The sequence below is a fragment of the Triturus cristatus genome, chromosome 3_1, assembly GCF_964204655.1.
Source record: "Triturus cristatus chromosome 3_1, aTriCri1.1, whole genome shotgun sequence".
NCBI classification, from domain to species: Eukaryota; Metazoa; Chordata; class Amphibia; order Caudata; family Salamandridae; genus Triturus; species Triturus cristatus.
In genome coordinates this window covers 961565967-961587911 of record NC_140583.1, presented here as the reverse complement: position 1 = coordinate 961587911, position 21945 = coordinate 961565967, and the positions used below count along the sequence as shown (strand labels likewise).

At 46.2% G+C, this 21945-nt stretch overlaps 1 protein-coding gene across 3 annotated transcripts in view; it reads left to right on the top strand.

The window, feature by feature from the left end:
• The first annotated feature begins 14331 nt into the window (after positions 1-14331).
• The window catches only part of LYPD6 (LY6/PLAUR domain containing 6), a 185696-nt gene continuing 178082 nt past the window's right edge, over positions 14332-21945 (top strand). For all 3 annotated transcript variants that reach the window (XR_014978946.1, XR_014978945.1, XM_085645606.1), the window contains exon 1: positions 14332-14468. The gene's annotated coding sequence lies outside the window, so the exon portion shown is untranslated. The remainder of the gene's footprint in view (positions 14469-21945) is intronic.

Below are 21945 nucleotides of genomic sequence, written 5' to 3'. Positions count from 1 at the left end.
GGGGGATATTCTCAAGAACGTGTGATAATTATCACAAAATTAGCTTAACACAACTTTCCACATCGCAGTCTATCGCGGGAAAATAATGTGTGGTAACGTTGTATTCTCAACACGGCTGTACCATGCGATAGTCTCACGATAACACATCAAATGACAGCATTAAAATTAACACGACACCTAAAAATGCGAAACACGAATGCGAAAAAAGCGCCGATGTCCCAAAACGCAATACAAAAATCAGCGATAACCAGCGACAGGCCTGCAATTCCCACGTGTCATGCGGGAAAATGCACTATAAAAGCACCTAAAAACACAAACAAAATATTTTAAACTGCGTAGGACCATGGAGGAAGCCGGAGCAAGTACAGAGGATGACCAGAACCCCACAAGCCCCCAGGAGGACCAGCCTGGGACCTCGGGGTCACAGAAGGGCAAGGAGAAGAAGATGAGTAAGACGAGGTCCAGTCCGCAGGAAAACAGGATCATCATCACGAAGGTGATAGAACACCACCAACAATTGTTCATCACCTCCAACGTGTCATTGGCAAATACAAATGCAATATGGCAGTCCATCCTGGACAAGGTGGATGCAGTCGGAGTGAGGAGGTGGACAATTGGAGAGGTCAAGAGGCACTGGAATGATGCGAAGCGCAAAACCAAGAAGAAACTCGCTGACAACCATCAGGCAGCAACGCAGACTGGAGGTGGCAGTCCAGCGGAACACCAGGAGCTGGATGAGTTGGAGCAAATGGTGTCCACAGTCATCAGTGGAGAGACGGTGGCAGGAGTTGGGGGTCCGGACACTGCTCGACATGACCTGAGCAACAGCACCAGGGTGAGTACCGAACGGAGACTGGGGGGAACGGGGGGAGATGGGCACCAGGCACACATGCACAATTAAGTAGAGCACACTGCACACCCACAATGACTCTGGATCATGTCCCTGATCCCCTTGGCACACTGCAGCACACATACAAATAGCAAATAGGCCCCTGTCCACTATGGGCACAAATGGGTCCCTCTCCACACAGCACCAATCTCATAACCAACACACATGTGAAAACCAGCAAAGCTGTGCATCTGTGAGCCACACTGACAGTGCAGGTGACATTGCATGATGAATAGCATGGCTGCAGTCCAATTATCATGACATGGTGCATGCCTCGACACTGAGGTGGCTGAGTGTGGAACACATCCAAAAAGGAGCAGGTCACACTCTGACACTTCCACGTGCACAAACAACCCCTGACGTCAACAACACATCTGCGGATAAACGATGCCCAAGAGTCCAAAAATCCGAACAAGAGCCAAAATTAGCCAAGTCTGCAACATCTCAGCACTGTAGAAGCACAGAATTCAAAGGCACACTGCCTCAAAGGGATAAGGGGCATCAAAATCACAGCTGCAGGGGCGGCTCTCCCACAATGCAGCACACACATATAGCAATAACAGCACATCAACATTGACGACAATGTGGTACAAAGTGCAGCACTTTCACTACAGAACAGAGTACACAACTGGTTCCGCTTGTGCGTAGAAACTGGTCAATCACATCTGACATAAACAGGAAACTGTGAGATGATAATGTACGTGTACAAACTCACATCCGTGACGTAGTCCAAATGTCCACTGTCCCGCATCAAATAGTCAGCTCCTCCCAAACATTCACAATGTACATTGTCATTTAGTCTGTATGTAAACTTGAACAATGCGTCAACCTATATGTCAACACAATGTTAAAATGCATCTCCCCTTCACATTGCAGAGGGACAATCAACACCTCCTGCAGAGCAGACCCAACAACTCTTCACTGATGATGAAGAGGACCTCCCCACCTTCGACACCGACGCCCTCCAACAGCTCATGAACAGCTACGGCAACCCACCTCCAGGAGCAGGGCAGCCCATCTGCTTCGAGGAGACCCCACCCCCTGCACAGACCATACAGCAGGAAGCACCCACCACCACGGCTGACTCCCAGCACCTCACGGAAGAACACATCGCATTCCAAGTCCAGGTGTTAGACTGCTAGGAGGAGGTGGCTGAACAGGTGCGGGTGGGGTTCGACCTCATGGCAGCCAAACTAGATGACATACGTGGGTGTCTAAGTCACATCAGAGACCACTTACACTCCCTAATGGACACCCACAGTTCGCTCCAAGATGTCCAACAACCCATGCCCGACATCGCTGGAGTCATGACTCTGAGAGGAGAACAACTGTCTAGTCAGAGTGGCCTCAGTGATGTCAGCCGAGAGTTGGCACAGATGCTGAGGTCAATGGAGAAATCTAGCTGCAAATCTGTGGAATGCTCCCCCCTCACAGCTGAGACTGCAATCCAACAGGAACATCTTTAGGAAACAGGTTAAGACCTGGCTGTTTCCTAAGAGCTCTTGAATTAGTCAACATCTGGAGTATGAACCTATCTTAGCGTCAAAATGCCTCGGCAATCGAGTGCTCTACAATTATATCAGTCAGTCAGTCAGAACATGGAGCGGATGCATGCGGAAAGAATGGCTGCTACGGATGCACACCAGCGAAAAGTTGCTGATATCTTCCATGCCCTGCAGATCTTCATCATCGCATTGCTGCCACTAAGGCAGTCATTGATGAATGCTGCTGGTACTTCTACACACACATCTCCGGACCCTGATGTGTTAGTGGCACACAGTGCTGCAGACCAAACATCAGCACCCACATGTCAGACAGATGACATAGAGGACGAAGACGAAGATGCGGGTGATTCCACCTTTGTATTAAGAAGGAGCCAGTAGCAATCTTCACCGCCATATGCCCTGTTTCAGCTTAGTTCTGCCCTCTGCATCATGCCCTGTAACAACTCCCCCCACTGTCCCACTAAACACTCTGCGACACTCACCTTGGACCTCTACATGGACTGCCATAGTTTGTTTGCTTACCAATGACACAGAAAGCAGACTGTACTCTTCCTCTTCCGATGCACTTGTCAATCCTTCAATGACTCTGGCTGGCCCTCCACTGGGCTACAATGTAATGTGGGTTTTGCATGGCCATGTACTGCTCCAGCTCCGATACTCCACCAAATGTGAATAAAGCATTCAAATTCACACAGATGTGTCATGTCCATAATCGAAGTATGAAAGTATGGATGAATGTAAGGACATCGATTGCACAAAAAGGTACACCCTGGGAAATGGAAGCAATGCGCATGTTTGACCGTGACACACATAGGCAGTGAGATGACTGGGAATGTGTGCACTAGCTGTGGCCTCATTGCTCTGAAACAACAATCGCGCAATTTCACAACTTTGCCCCATGCAATATAAGAAAGAGGGCTGTGTATGAAATGTCAAAGTCGTTGGCAGGCCTAAAGTAGTGTCCCCCATCACATTTGACAACCGAACATCTCTTTGCATACCTACTCACACTCAACTGAGTGGACACAGCCTGTAGTGATGGATCACATTGATCCACATGGCAAGAGGTTGGACACCATACTCACATTGCTGAAGACACGTAAGAGCACAGGTCTATCAGCAACTATCCCAACCACAATGTCTGACTCACAGAGGTGGAGCTGGCAATAGGGACTCACCCCTAAGTGAAATGCGTCAGTCAGTCCCTCACTGTGTACGGACAATGATCATTGAGGCACACGAGTTGTCATTCTAATCAACACTCATCACAGTTGAACACTAGTGAAGTTGCGTAGACTTAATTAGCATGTGCGTGTCAGTACGGGCAAGACAAGGGCCACAACATGCAGACCAATGCATCAGACACTAACAGGCAGCATTCGGTCTCGGTACAGTTTCACGTGACAGGCGTTGTGCATGTGCCTGGGATGTTCTGCCATTGCGTTGGGGGCTCTCGTAGAACCGGTACTCTTCTGACCTGCGGCAGTTATGTGAATGATATGCCACAGCTCGGAGCAATGAGTCGTATATGTGTGCAACATTTGGACGTATGGGTTGTCGTGTATGTAAGTGTCACGGGCATTCCATGCAAGAGTACCTCGAGCAAGGACCCTTGTGTGTGGAGTGTGGATACATTGGTCTTTCTTCAACACTGTGCGTAGTGTGGGATTCGTCATCATCTGCTATGGTAGCTCTCTCAGGGTGTGCCTGCCGCATGCAAGACCAAGGTCGGAGGTGCTGATGTCCTTCCGCCTTATGTGTTGAGACAAAGGAGCATTCATCCCTAATGTCAGTCTGACCACTGCTTGCATTCTGGAAATGGGATGTGGCTTTCGCGCTGCAATTGAGGCTAGGCCTTAGGCTTATGGTGCACCAATAGCGATACACACACAACAGTTGGCATGTATGAGCCAGAAGCCCGAGCAGCCTTGCGCTCCTTGTACAATCCCTTTGTGCGCAGCCGCCCCCCAGGTACACGCAACATTGCGACATTGTCGATTGCGGGCATGTTGCGCCGACACTGCAACAGAGACACACGCATCAGTTGGGTTCCGGTCCAGCCCAGAAATGAACCATATCCAGAGCCCAGGGATAATTATTCACACCCTTACGCTGGCCTGGCGTACACCGGGCCAGCCCACTCGGCTTATGTATAAAGGGGGGACGACGACGCTACGTGTCCCAGTTCTTCCCCACTGCCGGAGGTGACATGGCTGCGTCTGCCTGGCATATCACGAGACTCAATCATAAAGAGACCATGACTTGCGTTGCACATTAAGTGCTGAGCGGGTGTGCAGCCTGCGATGATGCGCCGTCCTGGCAGGCCGGACTGGTAAGGATTTGAGTGAGCCCTGCTGGACCGCAGTGTATGCCGGAGGCAGCGGCCAGCATCGGCCTACGGCCACGTGGCATTGCCTCGCGGTTCACAGAGTTAGTGGCACCTAAAGAGCTGAGTGGGTGTGCAGCCTGCGATGATGCCGTGTGCACTGATATGATCTCTGCCATTGCGAAATCAAGACCCAGAATCACATGTGTGACCTGGTGGCCCACGGTGCGGGGCTGCATGATGTTGAGGCTGCCAAGGTCGTGGGCCCCGGGCTTGGAGCTTGCACCGGCACGTGGTGGGCCCTCTTGGAGACACGCCACTGGAAGAAGGTGAGCAGTGAGGCCTGGGTGCGCAGGGGCGGGCAATCACTGCTGGGCCGCGGGAGGGGCTGGGAGCAGCAGCCTGTGTGCGCAGGGACGGGCAAGCGATGATGGCGTGTGCAATGATATGACCTCTGCCATTCATAAATCTGGACTCTGTTTCAGATAAGGGACCTGGTGGACTGCAGTGTATACCGGCACGTGGTTGGAGACACACCGGTGGCAGCAGGTGAGCAGTGAGGCCTGGGTCTGCAGTGTCGGCACTCTCTGTCCCTCTCCCTCTCTTCCTTTCACTGTCTCTCTCTCTCTCCCTCTCTTTCTCTCACTTTCTCTCTCTCTCTATTTCTCTCTCATTCTCTCTCTCTCCCTCTCTTCCTTTCACTGTCTCTCTCTCTCCCTCTCTTTCACTCTCTTTCTCTCTATCTCTCTCTTTCTCTCTCCCTCTCTTCCTGTCACTCTCTTTCTCTCCCTTTCTTCCTCTCTCTCTGTCCTTTGATGAGCGCATGACACACCTTCTTATCTTGAATTTTGTCTTGCAGGCTGTGACTAATAGATTGTCCAGAGAAGACCCGCCATGACTCTTCCAAATGGTTGTTTTGAGTTTAATTTGAATAAAATAATTAGTTTGGAAATTCAAAGATGAATGAATGGTTCTTGTTTTTCTGACCACACATGAATGTTAATTGTTGTAATTGTGCGACATCAGGCGTATTGTTTTGTTCATGATTTCGTAAAGTTGATGTAAAATATCTTTGCTCGCGGGGAAGGGGTGCAAGGGGTAGGGTCCCGGGGGGACTGGAGGGGTGGCGGTGGGTGTTGTGGCCCTCTTGGGTGTCTGAGCTGCATGATCAGTAGCTCCATGGCATCTGTTGTTCTTCTGGTGTGGCTGTGGGCTGGGCTCCCATTTCTGGTGCAGTTTATCGTCCGACTTAATACCAGGAGAGAGCAGGTGTTAATTCCCTGCTGCTAATGCACCTTATCGCATGTTTTGTGATCTTATCGCAGATCTGGCTGGTCGTTGGGAATGTTGCGAGGTGGTCTTGTGGCTTTTTGCATGAGAACGCCTACTCTGCATCTCATTAGCGTTAGTTGCTGGTGTAATCCGTGGCGATGTTTTTTGCAGCTGCTATTGCAGGAAAACTGGCGATATCGACTGGTAGCATCAACTTGTGTACAGGGCGATAAATCTATCGCCACTTTGGCTGCGATAAAGTGCCGCTAACTCGGCGAAAAGTCCTTGAGAATATGCCCCACTCTGTGTCAAGTTACCTCAAGAAGTTAAGGCCCCTGTTGCAGAGATCTTCACATGTCCAGTAAGTTTACGGTAATGTAGCCAGTGTGGATACCCAGAGTGTATGTTGTAGGACATTGCTGATTGCCTTCGGCTACTTGGCCAGTGCCCTGGTGAGTGTGATTGCAAACCTCCAAAAGGCCCTCTCAGAGATTGCAGAGGTTAGACCTGGATCTCCCTCCTTGATTTAGGCATTTTTTAGCACTATTTGTTACCTTTTGGAAAATGTATTAACAAGAGGAGAGGAAAACTCATGTGCTTGCTTGCCAATAATGTCAACCCACTCATCGAAGGGCACCAGGATAGAAAATACTAATACTAACATTTTTACAAACTTAACAGTGATAGACAAGAGAGACTCTAGTGCCATTCTGTTGGACTTGGCCCTTTTGGCAGGTTCATCCCTAAACTGTTTACCTTCCTCCCCGCCTTATTTCTGACATGGTGTTGGTGGTTTTAGGCCTCTAGGCACTTTAGCACTGTGGTCCAGTGTAAAGTGCACGCATTCTCTGTGCACATTTGGTAAGGTTGGCCTGCCCTCCCACAAGAATGCATTGGGGATTACCTGATCAGTGTGTCAGTGGTAATTCCTAATATGGGAGGAGCAGCGTAGTCGAGTTAAGTATGCATGGAATTGTAAGAATAAATGCTGCGCAATGGTGTGCGCAGATTTATTATGACTATTTGGGAAATGCCATTTTTAGAAGTTGGCATTTAGGTGCACTATGTGTCTGCCTGCCTGATGTGAATTGCATGCCTTGTGAGTGACAGGGGCTGGGAGGTGTGTGTGGCTCCAGGAGGGGCAGGGTGAGTCAGCACTAGGCTGAATGGGACATCTGTGCTGGGAGTAGTAGGAGGAGTAATCTGCTGACTCTGAATAGGACTGTGCCCAGCCTGTACAATGCTGGCTTCGCCCCATGTGGTGCGTCTGATCACCTAGCCCCCACCTGACAAAGGGGAAGAGGAGCTTGGAAAACAAAGTGCTCCAAATCCCCCCTGAACCAGTTGCATCTGGTTCCCCCATGCCCTGTACTACAGACAAAGGAATGCCTGGTATGAATATAGGGGCTGTTATGTTCTTCTCTGTGCTTTGGTGCTATTCCTGACTTGGGGGCCTGCTGCTGCTAGGGCTCAGGAGGAACCGCCATGGGGGCTTACCTCCCTGCTGGAGGACCCTGCGTGCTGGCCTCCCTGGGCCCAGCTGTGCCCCCTGGACCTAGAAGAACATTTCTGCTTGGACTTATGATTGTTGATGAAGGACTCATGCTTCTAGCGCCTCGTGAGTGCTTTATTTTTTACTTTCCCCTGAAGAAGAGGAAGTGCGAGGGCTTCGCAGCGCTGAGCTGCACCCCCTCTTAGAGGGAATCCTGGCGTGAGGAAAATGGAAATGGCGGGTGCCCACCCCGTATTTTTCTCTTTTTTTCGTGGGTGCCCACCCAGCGTATTTTTATATTAATGGAGGGTGCCCACCCTGCTTGTATGCTTATTTTGGCGGTTGCCCACCCCGCCAGAATCTTTAATCAAAGAGGGAGCCCACCCCGCGTTTCACCGCCACAGCCGGAGAGGAAGTCAGGCAACGTGGTGCCTGACGTGGAGCAGGACTTCCGCAGCTGTGAGGGAAGTGCGCCCACGTAAGCCAGAAGTCCAGAGCCTCGCGGGCTCCACACCATAGTCCCGGGTCCCAGGAGGGGGCCCGGGTGAAGTGAGGAGAGGCGGCCGAGGCCGCCCATGAACGCACGGCCAAAGTGAAAGTCTGCAGCCAGGCGGGGCTCCCGTGAGCTGAGAGAGCCCCGCATGCTGAGAGAGGAGACCGGAGGAGTCCTGCCCTGCAGTCCTGGTGAGTAGGGGCTTCTCCCTGGTTGTGGTGCTGTTCGAGGCACATTACCGGTGCTTAGGGAGTCTGAGCGGCCCCGCCTGACAGAGGGCCGCTCCAACGATGGATGGGGGCAATTCCTTATTCGAGTCCCTGATGGGAGGGGCGCGTCAGGCATATTTTTCGATGCCCGCCCTCCCTGGCCACATTTTTGTTAGGGCCCCTGTGGGGGCCTAGAGGGCCAAGGGGGGCCCGTGTTCTCCTGCATGAATATGTTTTCACAGTTGCCCCGCTTGACAGTGGGCAACTGCACCGGTGGGGGCAATTTGTTTAGAGAGTCCCAGAGAGGGGCTCAGGTGGCACGTTGGTGCCAGGGCTAATTTGTACACAGGTGCCCTGCGGGACAGTGGGCAGCTGCAACGTTTTGTGCATATTTGTTCAGAGGGCATAGTGAGCGACCAGGCCCACGTTTTGCATCACAGCTGCACGGCAATTAGCGTCAGCTGCAACATTTAGGACAACCTTTCTTTGGGGGCATTTTTAGTGAGACAGGAGTGAGATGCACTCCTCAGCCCCAGCGCAATTGTGCACTTGTGAATTCTGCTGCATTGGCAGCCACCCTAACCTTTGGGAGATAGGGCATTTGAGCCCCTTTGAAAAGTCCAGTTGGCCAGGGGGACTGTTAGGATGATAGGGCGCCAGGCCCTAATGTGATTTATGGGGTGCGCAGGGAATGTGATTTATGTACTGTGATTTATGCACCGTGATTTATGCCCCTACTGTGGTTTATGTTATGAGGTTTTGCATATTGTGGTTTATGCTTGGGAGGTTATTCTCCACTATGGTTTATGCCCCTAATGCGAGTTATGATTAGGAGGTTAGGGTCTAATATGTTTAGGCTTATGAGGTTGGCGTATAATGTATTTTGCGCCTGATGTGATACTGTGCATAATATGGTTTATGTTGCAGGATAATGCTGAGTACAGTGTTTGCCAGTAATTACTGGTTGTGTTCTACGTTTATTATAAGTTCTACATTTACTATGTTCACTTTGTGATGGTTCTGACAGTGGTCCAAGTGGCCCTGTCATGTGTATATAATCCCCTGTAAATATTGCCTAGCGCCTGGTGGCACAGTGTATATTGTGTGATTACTGTTCTAATGTGTTTTATGATAATACAAAGGCTATTTTTAACATAACCTTCTGTGGAGTTCCTTTGTGGTGTGCCTAGTGTGTTGCTGCTGTGTGTGTGTTGCGCAAACGCTTTACACATTGCCTCCGGGATAAGCCTGACCGCTCGTGCCAAGCTACCAAGGGGACGAGCAGTGGTTATCTTTGGCGTGTAACTCCCTTGCCCTGACTAGAGTGGTGGTTTCTGCTTGACTTTGGCACAAGCCTTAGCCAACCAGAAATCCCATTTCTAACACATTCCATTAATTTATTGGAAAATGATCAGTTCTAAAATTAATTACAAACCTCGGACCATCTAGATGTTTTAGAGATACAATAAATCTTATTTTGGCAATTTTAATGCACATTTGTTTTGTTTAATTGTTATAGTATGCTGTGCTGTGTGTTGTGTCTCCACTCAGATATCCAGTTATACAAATCAGCTGTATGTTAAACAACTGAGAAAAAGAGGGTGAGCAAGACAAAGAGGAGGAGAGGATCATGAATAGAACATTTTATTGAACACTCATCTATGCCTTCAATACCAGCTTCAATGCCAACCCACTTGGAGGATGTAAAGTAAGGCAGAGACAGCAACAGATTCTCCAGAATATCGACTACCAAAATATTGTGAAGGTAAGTATATTTAAATTTGCTTTATGGAATTCCGCATCTATATACCTTGAAAATGTAAATATCATCAAGGTACATAGATGTGTAGTTAATAAAAATAAACATTTGCTTACATATACATATTTTCCGTGTTGATATTTTAGTAGTCGATATACTTGCTATGATATTTTGCAGCACAACATTTCTGTGCGTGGTGTACTTATTTAGGCCAAAAATAATACTTCCTGCTGGATTTTGAACAATTTGCAAATTGTTGGGAAAGCATTGGGCAGCATCATATGGGTGGCATTGTCATTGTTCAGGCATGTTAAAATAAATGTTTGCACCACATTGCAGAGAAAGGAAAATAGAAGCAAAAAGCCCTTTGGGCAAAGGTCTTGGGCTACCCAAGCACGTGGAGGCTACTTTTTGAGATCTCACTACAGACAGAGACAGTAATGTAGACAATACTCCACAGAGTCAAGGTGGGATGGATTTCGTGTCAGTCTTAATTACTTGGCTCCTATTGATAGCTTTCTTTTTCTCTGTGTTTGACACGCTTTTATATTTTGCTGTTGATACATTTGCCCTTTGTCTTGCTCTGAACTGTACTGCAGCTAAGAAAACAGATCCACGTTTGAACATCAGTTTTCAGCCTTTCAGTGTCACCTAGCGTTCACTGGAAAAACTGTAGCATAAATAAGGAGGGTACAACATCTATCTTGACAGGTATTGAAGACTAGTATAAATAAGCACTGGCTATACCAATTGATTGTGAATGTATGTAAAGTAGGGATGGGCGTAGCTCGCATGATTTGCTATACCATAATTACATGCAGTTATAGCAAAATCATGCAAGATTATGCAGATTTACAAGAGTTGCATAACCCACCATTTACTGCTATTTTCTTAGAAGAAGATGCACCCTTTTATCCAAAATGGACCTGTGGATGCATTTTGGGGTAAGAAAATTGACTGCACACAACAGAAAACAAACAGCAGCAGCCGACAGTCCCTTGAGCTTGCTAAGTTCATTGTTCCTGTGCTCCTGCAATAGGATGTTGTGCCAAATTATGCATAATTAGGCAAACAGGTGTAATCATGTAATTTTGGGTAATTTTTGGTCAAAAGATTAATGTGAAATTACCAAAATTACACCAATTACTCCAGGGTAGTTAATATTTCACCCAGGCCTACTGTAAAGGTAAGGGAGGCCGATTGGCATTGACAATGTTTGTTTCAGCAATGGATCAAACAAAAGGGTTTTCTGAAACAGGCAGGACAATATGAAGACCATCTGAACAGAAGGATCGGGGAGTCCAAGCCAATAAGCGGTGAACCAATTAGACAAATTAGAATCCAGAAGAAGAACTGTAGTTGTATTGCATTTTAGCTTTAAAGATCTGAGGACATCCAGATACACTAGAGAACCTGGCATCTTTCATCTGAGTTCTATTGGAACTGTGGCTTCCCTCTGTGCTTGTATTTTTACTGAAAGAGTTTACTGGCTAAGGTGGCCTCACTGGGGACTACTCCAAGGACCATCAGTTTGTGCCCCAATAGACTCTGTCTTTCTGTAAGGAAGGTATGAGGCTAATTCAGTCAATTAGGGTCCGATGGTCTGTGCCCATGATTTTATGAGTTCACTATGGCTCTCAATCAAGATAGCCAAAGCTGAAGGAGGTTCTGCAGCAGTCAACAGTTGTGGCTGATGCCTATTCTATGTGATGGGGTAGTGCGGGGGCAGCGCAGGGAAAAATAAATATAAAATGAATTAATATACACTTGCTTTCTGCTCCCGGACGTGCCTGGCTGCTCCTCTGCTCCTGGCACTGTAGTTCCCATGAGCACAGGCTCCAAGCTCACCACGCAATCCCAGTGCTTCTCTCGTGCTATTACTCCCAGCATGAGAGAAGTGCTGGGATTGGGCGGGGCCAGTGCTTAATTTGAGCCAGGGCTTTCCGGTGCTAAGCACCGGCACTTAATTGGTTTACGGTGCTCAGCACCAGCACCTAATTCTCAACACCATACTCAGAACAGTCCACCACATGGTGGTGCTACTCATCTAATTTAGAGATGAGCAGAACAACGGTAGTTTAGGAATACAATATACATTAAAATTGCTAATTCCTGCCTCTCCAGCCATTCCTTTGGCTTTGGGGACCTGGAATAATCTGAACTGTCGCATTTACATGCGAGAGAGATGGTTAGTAATTGTTTTGGTAGCGATGACAAGAGCGATGGGTGGTGCAAGCTGCAGTGGCCTCCTGGTTAGAGCCCTAGCACTTCATATTTTACAAATTAAGCACTGGGCAGAGCGGGCTGATTTCAGGCTCCTGCAGGGACTGGGAGCCTGCCCTGTTGGTGACGCTGTGACCTGACCCCGCCCCGCCCCACATTCAGCTGACTCAGCAAACTCGGCCGAGTCAATGAAATATAAAATGCTAATAAAATTATTTTTCATTTTCTGCCTTTAAACAGTGGGGCGACTCTCCAAGCCGCCCCTGGCAGTCAATATTTGAGTCCCTATATAGGTCTTCTTTCCCTGCCCCGATGAACTCTGTCATTCTATTGGCTATTAGGGGCCACGGGCAGTGTTCTTTCCAATCTCATCTACATTCCTGACATTTACTTCATCAAAGGCTCTGTTGATCGCATAGGAAGAGCCGGGGCCATATCACTGAATCAAGGCATACGGCATCAGCTGTTGTGGGACTGAAGGGTTCCCTATGAGTCTCAGATTACACCTTCATAGACATTCTGTGGAGGATAGAGTTTGCATTCCTAATGAAAGTCTCTTAAATGTCTCCCACTGTGGTCGGAAAAGGACGTTGTAGAGTCTTACCCTGTCAATGAGTTCAAACAAATTTGGTCATGATCAAATGCCTGTTTCTAGATAAAGTGTTTCTTTATCTAGAGAATAGGCGGAATAAACAATGTCAGCTGCATCCTAAAAATGTAATATTCAGGGCTAATATTCAAAAGCAATATATGTTCTTCCGCCTTTTTTTTTCAAAAACTTTTTTTACAAAATGTCCTTATTACTTCAAAAAAAAGCTAAAGTGTTAAACTGTAAATACAGTTCCGGTATGTTCCCTGTGAATTCTGCAAATGACAGCAAGGCAGATGTGTGCACTTCTTTGTACAGAATGTTGGTACATGCGCTCTACTCGGTAATCTTACAACAAAAAGGCATAGCTATATAAGGTAAATGATTTACTAATTAGAAATTGTATTGTATCGCAATGCCATTTACATAGTGCTTCACATCCTTGATGAGGCATAGAAACAGCAGACGGGTGGCACTCTACACCGCCCAGGGGGCTCCGTTGCAAGGGTTGCCTATGCCGGAAGTGGTTTGGTGTGCTGCACGAGCAGCTACATGCATTGGCGCTCTTAACCGGCGTTTCTGCGCCCAGACGTGTAATGGCAAGAAGAGTGAGTGCTAGAACACATCCTCCTTTAATCAATTAATTTCTATGCATGATCGAGCGGGTCTCTATGGAATCTACCCATGACAAAGGAGGTGGGACCTGGCAGACGCTCTCTATATATTCCCCCAGAGCACCAGGTGAGCAGCCTGGGGCATGCATTGAATACAGCCGACAATGATAGCTGATCCGAGCCCATCTAGGAGTGGCAAGGAGTAAACCATAGCCTATAGTCAACCTAAGTTCGTGTTTGCTGAACCGCAGACAGGGCCGTCTGTCAACACATGAGAGCTTTAAAGCTGCACATCCGAACCCAGTGAAAACAGTCGAGTGGAAGCTGAAGAACTAGAGGTTTAATGTTTATTAAATGACACTCCCCTCTGTTGATTGCGGGCATTTCTACATAATAGTTTAGAATTTTGGAAGAAATTTGGGCGCATCTATTTTGGCAACAATCTGGATTCCACCGTCTCCTCTTTCGGATGCTATTGGAATATTAATATTTTGTAAGAACCGCAAAAAAAAACTAGCGCTCTCTAAGGTATGACGCGTCACTTCACCGGTGAAGATTTGCCACTTAGCCCGTGCTTGTTTGTTACGCTGCAGTGGCGCATTCATGCTTTCTTGTGTTCGGTTGGTCTTATACTTTCTTGCGTTCGGTCAGGCTCAATAAGGAGCGCCTAGGACAGATGCGCTGCTTTCAGTGAGTGTGGTTTCAGAGCAGTTGATAAAGTGTGCACGTTTAATTGATGTCCTGAGGGAAGGGCGCTTCTGCGAAGGTGCCTGTCACACTGCCTCGCGCTGAAGCTGAGGGAAGCGCAGTGGAAGGCTCCCTGGCAGGCTTGGCAAGAACAGCGGCTGCCGGCTGGCTGAAAGGTCTTCGGTCTCGGGCTGATTAACATGAAGCCCGCCCGCCCGCCACGTCTGATTGGCTCAACAGGTGCTGACGGGCAGAGGAGGCCGCGCCTCCCACTGCCTCAAAGAAAAAGTCAGACTGTTTAGAAATTGCATCCACGCCAGGTCTGCGTGGATTGAATTTCTCCAGGAAGGTGCACAAAGAGCTGCAAGTTATGCGTCTTTTGACGGGGTGAGCCGTTTCCAGGGGCCACGGTAAGTCAAGGGACCCTTTGTGGACATGTGGAGCGGGCAGAGAGCTGCAGGCGTGTGTATGCGAGCGAGTGGCTGGTGTCCTCTCCGCGGACACAAAGTGGGGCACCCGGCAGCAGTGCCGGACTTGAACTTTGTTTATGTCCGCTTCTATGCGATGAGCGTGCGGCGTCGAGGGAACGTCCTGCTTCCTGTTGCAGGGTGAGGTCACGCTGAAGGTTCGCACTCTAGAGCTGCCACATTTCGTGAGCAAAATACCGGCTATGTGTTCCTGCTTTAATATTATGTAAAGGCTCGGACAGTATATGTAATTATGATGTTATATGAAGCCGCCCTTATTCATTTAAAAAGTGGCTGTGCCGTTTTTGTTTGCTCTACGTATCTGTCGTCCCGTGCAGAGTGGGAGGCGAGGACTCAACAGACCTGCCAGACTCGACACGTACCTGCTCGCGCGGTCTCTTGATTTATTTACCCCGTCATTCTGCGAGGGGGACGTAGTTACCTCTGTCTGACTGGCAGATGGAGATAACGTCAGCAATTTCTGCAGTCGTGGTACGGGCCCTTAAATATAAAAATCTGGAAAACTAACATATTTCGTGGGAATTTTCCTTCCGCCAATTTTAAACTCCTTGATAATGAGGAGGGCCTTTTAATGTCCCAGAACTCAAATTATGACACCGGCAAAAGCTTGTAATTTAGTCAGTGGAAAGAAGTCGCAGCTCTGCAGTTATCAGTCGTATTTTCCAGAGGTTAACTTATCATTGGTGCAGTGACCGCAAAGGGTTGAAGGGCCACCTGAACCCTGATTATTGTTGTATTTTACAACCCAGCCAATGTTCAGGGTGCTGATTTTCCATGCTTGCACTGGAGCCCACCATACACTTTTTTAGATTAGCTGGATGAGGAAAACAGATTTCAGGGAGGCTAAGGATCAGAAGGTAACTTTGTGTCCATTTTTCATAATTTATTACATTTTAATGGCATCTCACATTTTAATTTTGCCTTTTTTGGTCTTTTATAGTGACGTTTTCCTTTTTGTGGCGATTTAGTGAGATTGTCTCAAATTTTAGGGAGATTTGGTGTCATCAGCAGAATTGGACAGCCTGGTACACAGTGAGAAGTGTCCTGGGTTGTGTACAGGTCTTCTTGGATTTTAACTTTTATCTGGAAAGCCCTATCATGGTACTATGGGTAATGATTTACTTCCACTCCCTCTCCAGGACCTAGCACCAAGGAAAAGGGTCCTGCTTTGGTAACAGTACAGTAACTAGGACACCTCTAGAGTAATGGGGAAATGTACATATTGTTTCGAACAATTTTTAGTTTTAGAAGGAGGAGCCTAACCACATAAGAATGAAGCTCTTTAGAAAACCTTAAGGAGCAATATAGTGCCTTCCCGCTCCCTAATATCAGTGTCTGCCTACTTAGCATGGGTAGCTTCACGCAATGTAGAGTAGCACACACAATTATTTATGCTTTTTCTGACATGTTTTACCCTGTTTTATTATTATTTGATGTATCATTCCTGCTCAGTGCTTGAAATGGGAAAATAGAAATGTAGGTACCCTATACCATAGTACCAGCATACTTCTAAGAAGTGCTGGTACTGTCCAATTAAAAGTATTGCACTTCTGCTGAGAAGTGCAGACAGTGCTTAGTTTGTAAATAAAAGAGTGCCAGAGCCCAAAGCTCGCTCTGAAGCCCACAGCTGGTACAATTAAATGTGCGCACAGGGAAGGCCAAATCTGCGTAGTCCTAAATCCACCTTTTGCCTCTTTAATTCACTACCAGACACTCCCCATTGCCTTTATCTCACTTCTGCAGGTTCCTGCTTTCTTCATTTGCAACACTTTTTCCTACTCTCTCTTCCTTTGTCTGTCTGCTTTTTGCTTTTTAATTTGTTTGTTTCTTGCCCTCTATAAAAGTATTATGCAGAAAAATACGTGCCAAATCCCAAAAAATAAGTTCAGGTGTCTCCCACCGGCAACCACCGGCTCAAATTAAGTACTGAGTGCTGGTACACTTTCTCTCCAAATAAAGAAGTGCAGGCACTCAGTACCTGACAGTAAGGATCCATTTAAGATACAGCTCCTTTTCACAAATCTCCTCAAAGCCAAATGATCATCTGATCAAACTGAACAGCCGGACCAGCAATTGACAACTGTACTCTTAACACAACACAGCGAACTGCAAAGTTCTTCTCTATACAATATATCAGTGTATCCTAAAAGTGCCGCCACCATTCTGTATGATTCACATCTAAATGTTAAAAAACCAAATGCAACACCCACAAATCAATTTGATTCCCGTAAACAAGTACCCCAGAACGATACATTTCCAGAAGCGTAAAGGGTACACATTCTACAAAAGTACATTAGGACTATGCAAATTGTATACAATGGTATACAAATGTGTGTAACATAATAAATGTCATATCTGGGATTGTCCATCAGTGGCAAATTGTAGTGAAGTGATTAATAAAAAAAATGATTATTAAGGCAACTTTACAAACAGCCTGACTCCCCTGCAAAACGACACTAGTAAATAGTCCCGGAACAGTGGATCAGACTTGCGCATATTTCCTCAAGCCTCCTGGGGATTCCTGCCGATGCTTCCTGACACTGTGCAATGCGCAGGTATAGGTGGCAGAGACAGACGCGCGAGTGTTTTGGTGATGCAAGCACACAGTTTGGGAGGTTGTGGTTGCCGCTAAGTCTGCTGGGCCGTCTCTGCTCTCCTTGTTTGAGATTCTGGAGAAGAGGTCTCAGTAATTGGCCTCTGTCTGCAAAAGTCACCAACCTGTGATAAGAGGTTATTATTGCCTTCACCTCTGACCTCTGCGGGTCGTAGAGCGTGCTCGCGGCCACCAGGCGACTATCAGGGTGTCTGACGTCAACGCAGTCACCTATTGCTTGAACCTTACCAGCAACGGATTTGTGCACATTGGAAAGGTATTTTCTAGAACTTTTTTTTATTTACCCTTTAATTTGAGAGTTCTCGTTGCACTGAGTGAACAGGCCGTTTTGGTTAGACAATCAACAATTGCGATACTTGAGTTTACTTTAGGAAGGCGTTTAATAATCTTGCTTTTGTCGCGCAACATCGTATTGTCAGGAATAAACTAATTGCATTTTATTTTAAATTGCTCCCTTTCAAGCTGCGCTTTGGGCATTTTAATAAAGGCAGAACGTTAGCACAGCAGCTCACCGACACACGTATAGTGATTTTCCCAAAGCTGCTGTGAATCTAACACGCTCTCGGAAGAAACTGTGAAGGCCTCTGCGCCCCCACACTCAAAAGCAAACATAAACAGCTGTTTAATTGACCTAATATTTCACAGTTCATGGATGAGGCCTGGTTGGAGACGCACACCGTGACTGAGATGGCATCGTCTATGCAGGGCGCATGCCTCTAATATTGATCAGAGTTAAAATATCACTGTACTGGGACATGCATATGTTTAACATCTCAATAGGTGTCGTTCAAAGAGTGTTGGCCCATAAGTCCCACTGCGGGATCGGGGCTATGGATGTGATATTACACAGTTTATTAGTGCGTGCAGTGTTTATGTTACAATGCTATCAAAATGCAACAGAAAAAAAATAAAGATGGATTGCCACAATAACATAATGCTACCGGGATCACTCTTAGGCCTGTAAGAAAAATGTTTTTTGGAGTCAAAACGTATCTTCCAGTAATGGATTTTGCTTACATAAAAATAGTATAAACCGCTCACGTTTTGCTGAGCTGGTTAACAGGGAGCCCTTCGACAATTTATTAAAATACAGAATTGTCCGATATAAAGTGTTCATTTTGTAAGAAAAGCGTGTATATACCTTCGAGGTAATAATGGTCTACTGCGTTTTTTGAAAGCGTGAATGATAATATTTTTTTTGTATATCGACATCTTTTTATATCACCTTGTTGTCAGCAGAGTGACAACTGGGTGCTTTGTGATCGGCACACATACCACCAACGCACTACAAAATAAGTATTGCTACACAACGGATTAAACACAACATCATATTTATCAAAAACTCCCAAGTAGTGATTTTAATTTTGAAATGTTAATCCGCAGAGTATGAAAACTGGAGCACCAACTCTGTCCTTACATTCCGCGTAGGTGGAAACATTTTGTCACTATTTTAACGCCTCTTGAAAATACTCGATGCTATCTAAATACGACTCTCGTGAACTCTGCCTGTGTACTGCACAATTTCCCAATTGTCGTGCATTTCTTCTGGTGAGTTCTCACTTGCAAGTTACACATCCACTGGATGCGATACCAGAGCACTTGTAAAGCCAGCGCATTGGAGTTCAATGCATTGCTACGTCAGTGGCTGCCTTTGCCCGCGCGGTGGGTCGCTAAGATGTTGCGTAGTTAAATTCTCGATGAATCGAACATGCACTTTTCTCATATTCTCTCGCCTGCCGGTTACGTAACTGCGTTTGCCTTCACGCTAGGGCGGCGTAATAAAGTAATGAGGTAGCTGTAATTAAAACGACACCTTGAAGACAATGAATAGATTGGAAGGTTTCTCTAGTAATTAACCAGTGTCTGTGCAAGCATTTCGGCACGAATTCACCCCTTAATTATCTAGGCAAGGCCTTTGTGAGGCTTAGAAGCACCTTGGGCATTTAACCCCTTAGGCCCCAGGGTCTGTGCTAGGCCATAACAGACAGCTTTGTTGTCAGAGTAAACCTGTTGCAGGTTTCAGGTGTAAATAATGATGACATCTCAATTAATTTCACCCGGTTTTAACAAAAGCCACATCGTTTGCTTAATTGGGCCATTTTCTGTGAATGCAGCACACCCACAATTTTCTGTAAGATAACCACATTGGTGACTTTAGTGTGTGTTACTCTCTGTAATTGGCATAGCTTGGTCATGGAGGAAGCAGTGGTAAATAATTTTTGTTATCCAAATTGGATTCTGGTTTGTTTTGTATTATGTCATTTTAGCTGAAAACCTAATTCTTCCTTGCACATTTTTATGGAGTAATCTGATTAAATAAACCTTATTTTGATTCTATTTTTCGCTTATAGGGAAACTGAACAAGGGCCGTTTTTTTAACAGGAACACCATAATATCTTGTTTGTATCAAAAGAAAATGCATGCACTCCTCTTTTCTAGTGTATTTAACTGCATTATCTACTGATTTTCCCGTGCCTCGAAGCCAGGTTTATGCCGCATAAAACTATAAAGAAAAAAAGAAAACATATAAATAAGTTTTCATATAACTACACAGAAAGACACAAATTGTCTTAGATCCTCTTAAAAGCTTGCATGTTGTTTTTTTGTTGTTCATACATATTGATAATCGTATTGCTTTGCTGCCGCTGCAAATCACTTTGTAACAATCAAACTAGGTTACACACACGTTGAAGTGAGGTGGGTGGTTTATGTGCAGCAACCAAACTCTTATAGATAGAGAGTCAAGTAAGGCCACAGTCTGGTAGGCCAGAGGGGGCTCCTTTCTGTCTGATGTCTTCTAGGAAAGGCGCCTATTGTAGTTTATCACAGGTGGATGACTCCAATGAACTAGTCAGTCAGTTTTCGGCTGTTTTCTAAATAGAAAGTGGTTTGTGTGCTCAAGGATTACTGAAGAGAAAAGCGGACACTCAGACCCGTGTAAGGCCTTGTAGTCCTCTCGGAGGCAAGAGACTTTTAAAAACTAAATGCTGAATATTTAAAATTTTAACATTTGAAATTAGGTTTAGGCTGCTTATTTAAGAAATGCAGCATTAGATTCATAACTTGCTTTGAATGATTCTTTTATCCTAAATATGGAGATTCATCAATCATAGTGTATTTTGTTAAGCATTTGGGCTGTTGTGCTAAGCACGTCTAAGGTGAGTTGCTTCTCATTCGTTAGATTTAGTTGCTTTTTGTGGTGAACAGACTGGGGATCAAATCATGTTTATTGGACATCTAAGACCTCTCTTTATTGTGGTAAGTGATAAGGAGGTGCATGAGTGGTATCGGAAAACGTCAACAGGGACCTATTTCGCTATCACTGGTCCAAACTATATATGGCTTCCTATCCCAGACTCCCTTCCAGTAGTTTTCATCACCAGCACCTCCATGAGAGGGGTTGGGAAGTGGTAGGGAAAAGAGAGCTACTTTTAGTATCTGGCACTAACTACCCAAAGCAGTCTCTGTAAACAACCCAACACGCCTTCAGAAGAAATCTCAAGATTTGCTAGACGTACAACAATCTGTAGCAAAGCGATTGGGTGAGCACGCAGGCTTCAAATGCTGTATACATTCACATGGAGTCCAGGAAGAACATGCAGTTGTGGTATTCAAAGGCACATTTTCCCCTTCTATATCAATAGGCCTTGCAGCAGGCACAGTCAGAGTGTACTATAACACATGAGCCACATTCTTTGTGGTGAATTTGCTATTTAAACCTCTTACTCACACATGGTATATGGAACATGTGCCTATTAAAGCACAATCTCAATGCGGGGTGTGCCTGGCGACTTCAATACAAAGTGACCATTCATTGTGAAAAAAACTGGTAATCAAAGTTATATAAGACAGAGTTTAGTGTGTTTTCTTATACATCAGCAGACCGTGGAAAATCCTACCATTGAATGTAATGATTGTTTATGCAGAAGGGTAAGGAGGCTCCATGGGCCATATTGCATAATCTGAGCACTGGGAGCGCAACGTGAAGACACAGTCTGCCCCCGCTTTGCGCTGACTGATGTCTTATGTAACTGGAGCAGTACTATTTTACCACCTTAGAAATTTGTAAAGGGCCCTTCATCACCACAATTTTCCAGGCATGTCGTGATCTTGGCTGGAAATAACCAGTCGCGGCCGGCACGACTTGCGGGTGGGGGAGAACTGGGTCGCGCGGGGAGGGAGCGTCACGTGGGGTGAGTTAATTTAATTAAAAAATAATATAAAGATAATTACACTTACCTGGCCGGGTCCATGGTCCAGGAACAGGAAGCAGAAGCAGGCAGCCAGGCTCCCTCCCTCCCGTAAGCCAATCACAACGCTGCTCAAGCCAGGGGCTAATGGAGAGGCCATTTTCTCCGTGTAGACTGCAAGTGCAGTGTAAAGCAACACAGCGATTTGTGGTATCTTACTTCTTATTTATGAGGCCATTCAAAACCATGTAAAGTGGCTTCGCGTGGCATAATAAATATGATTTAGTGGTTTGCGCCACCGTTGCGTCACAAAAGGTGATGCAACGGTGGCACAAGGGCATTGTAAATATGGGTCTAGGCATCTAATTAAACCTGATTTTTTGGAAGTGTACTAAGGATGCACACAGTGTGCTGATCATATTGCCAGATGTGCTGCATCATTTGCCAGAAACTAGCAATTGATATACCTTGAGAATCGGTAAAATAGCTCAAAGGATGACACACCTGTTTCAAAGATCTGAGTTTAACCCGTAGGTCAAAGGTTTGATTCCAATCTGCACCAACCAATTTGTGCAAAAATACTCCTAAATGTGAG